This window comes from Nelumbo lutea, chromosome 1, assembly GCF_056320005.1.
Source record: "Nelumbo lutea isolate HS-2025 chromosome 1, American lotus-T2T, whole genome shotgun sequence".
NCBI lineage: Eukaryota > Viridiplantae > Streptophyta > Magnoliopsida > Proteales > Nelumbonaceae > Nelumbo > Nelumbo lutea.
The window spans coordinates 181,185,669-181,195,765 of NC_142684.1; positions in this window are offsets into that span (position 1 = coordinate 181,185,669).

Below are 10,097 nucleotides of genomic sequence, written 5' to 3' on the forward strand. Positions count from 1 at the left end.
TTGGACGTGGTTCATCCGCAACAAATTTATACTGGATTGAGTTGGATAAACCCAATATTTGGTCCATTGATATAAGACAAGAATACATGTATCAATAGACTTGGGTTTGGGTTGAAACCAATCTAAATCTAAATGAATTTGAACAGATTGGATGGTCCAGACATTGAATTGGACTGGTCCAAAACATTCATTGGATTGGGTTGGACCTGATCCATTTATAATGGACTTACAATGGACTGGATCAGATTGGACCAAATCCAATCCAATTGACACCCTTAATTTTACCTAGAAATCAAAACCCATCTTCACACCTACTTTGTGGGAGAAAGGGGCAACCTTCTATGACAAATGGGACCCGTTTATTTATCTTTACATGTTTTGTTTTGAATTTTTCTTCATTGGTAGTTTCAATATGAATTAAATGTTTAAGTCTTAGAGAGCCTTTGCCACAGCCATGGCTATGTATACAAACCATTTAACTCAGGTTTAGGTTTCCAAGTAAAATGCATGTCATAGATATCTGACATAGTATTCCTCATGTTAATTCCCTTTCATTATTGGTTCTCACATACTAATCTTGGTGAAAATTTGATCACTAGCTCTGTCTCTCCCTCTATTGGGACCCTATCAGTTCAACTATAAAGATGCAACCAACACTCCCAATTTTCTCTAGCTTAGTCGAGCTCGGGAGTGTAATCTGAATTGGAATTTTCTGTTAAGGAGCTTCACTTTCTTAAAGGTTTAAGAATTTGGTATCTAATTGAAGTTTTCTTTGGGGATGAATAAACTATGAAGGTCCACAATATATAATTAAAGTTAGTAGTCTTGCATAATCTGAAGTTTAGTTAGATTGGCTGTAATTTATAGTGTTCGATCTTGAGGTACAATTTGCTGTATGTAAGACTGTATACAATTTGATGTATGCAACAAATTACATGCTCTTTGTTTGAGGTTGGACAAACAGTCATGATACTTATGCATTAGCTTAAATTTCTTGCAAGTTATATGTTTCTAATCCTCTGTGGCATGTTTTGTGAATATTATTTAGGTTCTTTTTATGCCTTCCATTTTTAACTTTTATTGGTATGATTTGGAAGCCGATACCCCTTGTCATTTGCTGGACCCTGTGGAAAGAACACAATCAGAGAGTGTTCAGTGAAAAAATCTCTCCCTGGAAGCAATAATAGGAAGAATGGAGAGATCCTACTTTTTGTGGGTGAGCATTTACAAGGAGTCCACAAGCTCCACATGCTTACAGTTTCCCTCTCTATCAGGTCATTGGCATCAAATCTTATGGGATGATTCATTCAATGTATTGTGGTCTTTGTATGTTGCCTGTTAGTTGTTTGTGTTAGATGTTTTCTATTTTTCTTGTTGGTGTCTTATGTGGTCTTTGTATGCTGCTTGAGGAATGCTTTTCCTCCTTTTGATATATATAATTACCACCACTTTTCAAAAAAAAAATCTCTACTTGGTGAATATAGAGCTAATAGTTTAGGAAACAAAGAAGAGAAATCTATTTGGATAACAACGACATTGAATTTCATTATGTTTGTAAATTAACTATGTATGAATAGCTACTAGTTTTTTTGGTCGAGATTGCATCTTTGTTCATGCTTTGGTGGCGCGTGTTATTTGGGGTAAGGTGGGTTAATAAGCATCTTATTTTTTGTAAGAAAAAGCATTTGATTAAAATCGAATTTCTGTTTAAATAATGTTAATTTATTAATAGTGAACTCTTCACTTCTTCACCTCTTCACCTCTTCACCTCTTCACTAATATTACTAATTAGTTCTAATTAATATTAATATCATTATTTGTCATTAAATAGTATTAATATTATTTTTATTAATTATTAATGTTCTTACCAATTTATTAAGATTTTTCTATTGTGTATACTACTAAAAATAAAATATTATTAGTGATTAATGGCATAGGTCATCTCAAATGTTGTAGCTGAAATGCAATGAATCAAACACAAGGTGTGGAGTGAAATGCACCATACCTTGTAAAACACCTGTGGAGGTGTGGTGTGGTTCGGTCCACACATTTTTGTCTATGGTGCAAAACAACTACCATGTTGAGGTATGGTGTGTTTTCATCCACAACACACTACTTATGGTGTGGATGAAAACACACCACCCAATTTCTTACCTACACACTACAGAACACCCCCTAAAATTGTCTTTAATTTTTCAAAAATGTAATTTTATGAAAATTTTAAAAAATTTATTACATTTGTGTAATTTTTAAATTTTATTAAATAATTTATTTTCTTTTTAAGTGGTTTACTTATAGAATTACACTAATTTATCTTATATTTTCTAATAAAAAAATAATAAATAATTTCCTTTTTTTCCAATATTATACTAATTTATATTAATAATTTGTGTAATTATTTGTTCAAATTACAATTTTCCCTTTCCCATATTCATTTATCTTTAATAATTTTCAATAATTTACAATGAAAATTACATAATTTTTCAATAGATTTCCAAAATCTATCAAATGTAAAAAAAAAAAACTCCTATTTCCAAAATATTCCAATAATTTTCAATAATTATTTAATACATTTTAAGTAAACTTTCAAAAATTTTATATCTTTTTATTTCCAAAATGTTATTTTACGAAAATGTACATTTATGATTTATTGAAAATTTTATTACATTTGTGTAATTATGGAGATTTTTTGAAAATTATTTTAAATTGTTATTAAATATTTATTTTTATTAGGTAGTTTACTAACAAAATTAAACTAATTTATCTTTTAATTTCCAATATAAATTATTAGTAGTTTCATTTTCCAATATTATTATATTTTGTTCATCTGCATTCGGTTATTAACTATAATAATAACAATAACTAAAACTTTATACTTTTGATAATTGTTAAATATAATTCTCAATTTTATATTAGTTAAAGAGTTTTCAATTTCTATAAAATGTTGTTAATTAATATGAATATAACACTATTTACCCAAAGTACTTTAAAAAGTCATGATGAGTTAATTAATAACAATATTTATTAATTTTTGGTAATTTATTAAATTTTGGTAATAACACTATTTAATAGTCATTCATTATGGGTTAGGTTAAATACTAACCATATTTAATTATTTATTAATTAATATGAATATATTAAATGAGAGAGAGTTGATATAAATTTGGGGAGAGAGATTTTAGGAATATTTTTAGGTAATTGAGTTGGAAATGGTGACATTTCTTAATGGGAGTGGTGGGAAGAGGAGGGGATAGAGAATTAAGGATAATGCATGGTGGGGGTAATGAAGCAAGGCATGAATCTTATATATATATATAAGTTACTAATGAGAAAGAACTTTTTTCCTTATTTCGGATGACAAAGGATAAGGGAAGATGAAGGAACTTTTAGACAAAAACCCCAACTTGAACGATCCCTCATCTCATGTTGTAACATTTTCCATTTGAAGTAACAAACAAAGAAACATTTAAAAAAAATAGAAAAGTAATTTTCTCTTTGACCTCATTATGTTCCACACCAATAAAAGATGAGAAAGCAAAGAAAATAAAATGGAGAGTGAAAGGAAGTTTAAAAAAAAAAAACTAGCCCAACTCACTTCTAAAAGAATGCTTCTATCATGGTACCACTCTTTTTTTTTTTCTGTTTAGTTTTTCAGACTTCCTTTCGCAATATCAGATTTACTACTCACATGATGCTACACCTGAACATCACAAATATATTTTATGGTAAATCCATTAAACCCTCCCTCAACTTTTTGACAAAGCCTTTAACCTCCCATCAATGTTGACCATTTGACATGCCCTTAAACCTCCTCTAACTTTTAGAGATAAAGGGATTTAAATAGGGCTGTTCATAAGAAGACCCAAGCCGACCCAACCTGAGTCAGTCGGGTTTTCTTCAACACCGGTCAGTTTCGGGTTATAAAAAATCATAAACCGAAATCGACCAAAATCGAACCGATTTAGTAGCTAGTTCATAATTAGTAGTTACAACCTACTTAGTTCCTACTTAACTAAGTTGTCTCTATCCTACTTACAACCTAACTTAATTTCTAGTCTTCTAGTTAGGAATGACATTAATATCAAGTATTGTAAGACAACCAGACAAGGAATCCCTAGTCTTACATTTTTTGGAAAAGTTTAAAATAGAATCAAAGGATCCTAGTTTTTATGGTCTTTTACATAAAATAAGCAAACACTTGCAATTAGAATTAGGTGTCCTTTTTTACTTATATTAGAAGGTTTCTTGAAATATATAAATTTCAGTCTTCTTTCTCTAATAGAGTTTGGCTTTCTATTTTCTTGATAACTTCTAACTTGGTCCTCCCCCTTAGCCCCTCAACTCAAGCACAATCTCTAATACAATTTGATTCTCAAGAATAAAAAATTTCAAATTTCAAATTCTCAAGTCTAAACTTCAAGACATCACTCGAACTTGGCTCTCCCAACTCCCATCTTCTCATTCTCTCAACTCAAGCTCAAGTCTCAACTCTCAACTTCTTAAGACTCAAGCAACAACTAACAAGCATCACATTCAGTCATTCAAAGGTTAGTATTTTTAATTTAAGTAATGTTACAAGTTGATATATTTTATTTGTGTTTTGTTTAAGTTTAAGCTTTGAAAAAAATCCGGTTAATGATGATATATTTGCACAAAAAACTTCAGTTTTGTTTGAAAAACCTAATATATTTAAATATATATTTCGGTTTTAATTTAAATATATTTTATATTTAAAACGGTTAAATAAAGATATTTCAGTTTTGCATAAAAACTGAAATATCTGAAAAAAGATATATTCTGAAATATGTCAGATATATATTTCCAGAAAATATATATTCTAATATATTTGTATGTATATTTTTGTATATATATATTTCTAAAATACATATTTCAGTTTTAAATATATTTCCAGAAAATATCTTAAAAACTTTAGTTTTCAGTTTTGTATGAAAAACCTAATCTATTTAAATATATATTTTGGTTTTAATTTAAATATATTTTATATTTAGAACTGTTAAATAAAGATATTTCGGTTTTGCATAAAAACCAAAATATCTGAAAAAATATATATCTAAAAATTAAATATTCTGAAATATATCAGATATATATTTCCAGAAAATATATTTTTAAATATTATATATAATATGTGTATTTCCGAAATATATATATATATATATATATATACTATGTGTTTTTATAATATTATATATTTCAGTTTTAATTTTTAAATATATTCCAGAAAATATATTCTAAAATTTTATATATAATATGTATATTTGTGAAATAAATAAATAAATATTTTATATATATTAAAACTGAAATATAGCTATATATATCTGAAATATATAATAAATAAATATATATATATATATATAAATATATATTTCCATAAATATATATCTGATATATTTTGGAATATATATTTTTCATATATATTTGAAATATAGTAATAGATATTTATAGTAATTTCATAATTTGCACAAAAACTATGTATTTTTATATTATTATATATTTAAATTTTAAATATATTCCAGAAAATATATTCTGGAATTTTATATATAATATGTATATTTACGAAATAAATAAATAAATATTATATATAAAGCAGAAATATAGTAATACATCTGAAATATATATATATTAAAACTGAAATATAGTAATATATATTTGAAATATATAATAAATAAATATATATATATATATATATATAAATTTCCATAAATATATATCTGATATATTTCAGAATATATCTTTTTCATATATATATATTTGAAATATAGTAATAGATATTTATAGTAATTTCATAATTTGCACAAAAACTATCTATTTTTACTGAAATATATAAGACATATATATATTTCAAAATCTGAAACATATCAGAATATATGTTTTGGAAACTGAAACATGTTTTAATTATTTTATATATTTCAGTTTTATTGATGTTAGATAAAAAAAAATAGCATATATAGTTTTTTTATTATAACCAATTAGTTGCTTTTTTCTTAATTTGTTACATTAGGGATGTTCATCTCGAGAAACTCAATAATCATTATAAATTTATAATGGTATTTTGTTTTCAGATGGATCCTAAAAGAAATGAAAATGTGCATGGGGTTGATGAAGTTGAAGATCCAATAGCAATGGGCTCAAAGCAACAAGATTTTGAGGTTGCAAATCTAGTAAAAAATCCCCTTGCTCCTTGTAAAATTACTAGGACACAACCCACTAAGCAAAATAAAAGGCAATGTTCTATATTAAAATCAGAAATTTGGGACAATTTCACTAAAATGGAGGATAATGATGAACCTAAGGCTGCATGTAACTATTGTGGCAAAGACTACGCATGTGACACAAAAAATCATGGCACTAGTAACATGTGGAGTCATTTGCAATAACAGTGCATGAAATATTCCTATAGGATTGATAAAAGGCAAAAGACTATCTTTTGAGCCTAAAAATGAAGGAGGAAAAGATGGTCTCACTACTGGTAAGCTAAAAGTAGTGACTTTTAGTGTTGAGGAAGATAGAAATGAGCTTTCTAAAATGGTTATAATTGATGAATTGCCTTTTAAGATTGTGGAGGGGGAATGGATTAAGAACTATTCTCGAGCTTTGCAACCTAAGTTTACAATCTCATCCCGTATCACAGTTTCTAGAGATTGCATGAAAATTTTTCTTGAGGAGAAGATGAAACTGCAAAAAGTGATGAAAAATCAACATATATGTCTTACCACTGATACTTGGTCATTAATCCAAAATTTAAATTATATGTACTTGACAGCAAATTGGAATGATAGTGAATGGAATTTGAACAAAAAAAAAATAAACTTTTGTCAAGTTCCTAACCACAAGGGAGAAACAATCGGTAAGACTATTGATGATTGCTTACTAGAATGGGGCATTGATGGAATTTTTACAATTACTGTTAATAATGCAATTTCTAATGATGGTGCAATTAGATATTTAAAAAGAAAAACTAGGGATTGGAAATGCACCATCTTAGAACATGAATTCGCGCATTTAAGATGTTCTGCTCATATTGTGAATTTGATAGTGAAAGAATGATTGAAAGAATTACATGACTCTATTCTCAAAATCCGAAATGCAGTAAGATATGTGAGATCATCCCCATCTAGGTTTCAAACTTTCAAAAGGTGTGTTGAGAATGAGAAAATAGAAAATATTAATCTTATATGCCTTGATGTTGAGACTAGGTGGAATTCTACCTATTTGATGTTGAAAGTTGCTGAAAATTTTGAAAGAGCTTTTGATCGGCTAGGTGAGGATGACCCAAGATATCTCTTATAATTTGAAGGCAATGATGAGGATGAGAATGAGGAGAGTGGAGGTGGGAATAGGAGAGGAAAATGGAGAGGGAATAAGCATGTTGGGCCTCCTAATTATGATGATTGAGATAACGACAGATGTTTTGTGAAGTTTCTAATGCTTTTTTATAATGTAACATTACGGTTTTTAGGATCTCTTTATGTTAATCAAATGCATTTTTTCATGAACTTGTGGCATTGCAAACTAGGTTGGTTCGTTTGTCTAGAAGTGGAGACAGTCTCTTGAGTTCTATGGCAGAACACATGAAACGGAAGTTTGATAAATATTGGGAGAACCTTGAAAATCTGAATTCCTTGCTATATGTTGCTATTGTTTTGGATCCTTTGTACAAATTAAAATATGTGAAATTTTGTTTTGGTCAAATATATGATAGTTTGAGGGCTAGAGAGGTGACTAAGAGAGTAGAGGAAACTCTTAATCGTTTATATTCCATTATCTTGATCATGAATGCAATTCAAATTTTAATGTTGGACATGAAGCACCAAGTTCAAGTAAAGCTTATAATGAGATGAATTTTGATGATAATGAAGAAGATACATGGAGATTCTTAGTATGTTAATTTGCAAAAACACTTAGAAAGTGAAGATAGTAAATATGGGGTTGCAAGGTATTTGTTAAAGAATTGTGAAAAGACAAGTGATTCATTTGATATTTTGATTTGGTGGAAAATGAATTTTCAAAAGTATCATATACTTTCTCAAATAGCAAGAGATGTCTTGGCCATGTCAATTTCTATAGTTACTTTTGAATCAACATTCAATACAAGTGGGTGTTTACTTGATCCATTTAAGAGTTCACTATCTCCAAAAATGGTAGAGGCTCTTATATGTGGCCAAGATTGGTTACGGTCCAAACCAATCCCAATTGATGTTCGATAAGCTATAGATGAAGTGGAAAAATATGAAGAAATTGCATTAGGTAATATTTGTTATATTGTAAATAAACTTTATTTCATAATATTATTTATAACTTATGTAATTTTTTGGGTTACATACTAATATTTGTTTCTTTGTTTTAGAATTCTCATGAACAACAGAACAAGTGTAATTAAGTGATGATGATTGGTGTTTTGGTAAGACTTAATAATCTTTACAAGTATAATTATTTTTTTTACAATTTAAAATTTCATTTTTCAAGTAATGCGACAATCTAAAACAAACTTTTCTTGTTTGTTTCTTGACAGTTGAGTCATTAGCATGGCAGCATTTCTTGTTCAAACATGAAGTTCCAAAGCCCATTAGGCCACCTAGTTTTTGAATGGTTGCAAGCAACTTTGGATTAGTGATTGTGATTCATTTTTCATTTAAATTTTATCATAGGATATGGCTGAAATGATGTTCAATTTATGATTGTTTTTAAACCTTACTTGACACTTGTTTTTACATGAAGAATTTATTCTTTACTTGAGTTGAATTCATATTTGTCTTGGACTCATGGGTAATGGGTTTGGATAGAAATGAAAGTTGGATTACAATTCTATTGATTGAGGATTTGGTAGTTCTTGTTTTTTGACAAATTTAACCATTGATTGTGGATGATTAATGATCATTTATAGCCTATCATATATATCTCTCATCTCTATAGTGCAAATGGACACCAGTTAGCAAATAGTACTCTCAAACTCTGCTCCCTCCACAACTGTATCCATGGATGGGCCACAAAACATTAAGGAAATGTTGGTTTCCTTTGGGAATGTAGAGCCAAAAATGAACACTTGAACAACAACTAAGTCACCACTAAGTAGAGACAAAACAAATCCAAACCGACCCAACCCAACTCAAACCGACTAGGTCGGTTTCGCTTAACACATGGTCGGTTTCGGTTTCAATTTTAGGTAACCCAACCAGGTCGGGTCGGTTGGAAAAATCTTAGTAAACCGACCCAACCTGACCTGTGAACAACCCTAGATTTAAAGAGCTTTTTCATTATTTTTAAGTGGATAGAGACATTAAATGTCTATCATGCACATAGTAATTCTTTCTATCAAGTTAATAGATTTTTCATAATTCCAATCTTGTCCTTAAACTATTAATGTGAGTAAATATGTTTTAGTATTTTATTTTTTATAACATAAATAAACCCATTTTTGGGTAATGTTTAAAAGGTTTTTTTGTTAAAGATTTACAATTTTTTATTCAAGATTTAAAGGCATTTTGGTCATCAACCATGTGATGATTTTAAAAATGGCAAAATTGATATTATAATATATTTAAATCCATGACATCATAGTTGTTGTTAGATTCCTGATAGTGTAAAGTAATATAAGGGGTGCATAAGTCCCTTTATCCCCAAAGGTAAGGAAAATCTTAAGACCTTTATCCCTAAAGGTAAATTTTTATAGGTAAATTTTTATGATGGGGTTATAAGTTTGTAAACATTACTCCTTGCCAATATCATATGTGGATTCATTTTTTATTTATTTTATTTTCTCATACTTTATTCATAAGATCACATTTGCTACATACATGATTTTACACCCAGGCATCTCAAACGCTTTTCGCTATGTTGTTATAATGGGATCATCCATAACCATAAGACATGTTGTTGTAACATCCTAAAGACAACATCTTGTAGTTGTATTCCCACTGATGCAAGAAATTCTATAAATTAGGACATCCTATTACTTTGAAGGTCAATCAGGAGTGCAAGTTGGGCGAATTCTAGACTGAATTCATACTTAACCTAGGCCCAATCCTAAGATTTGGGCCTAAGGTTTGAGCTCAGACCAAGTCTGATGTCAAGCCCAATGT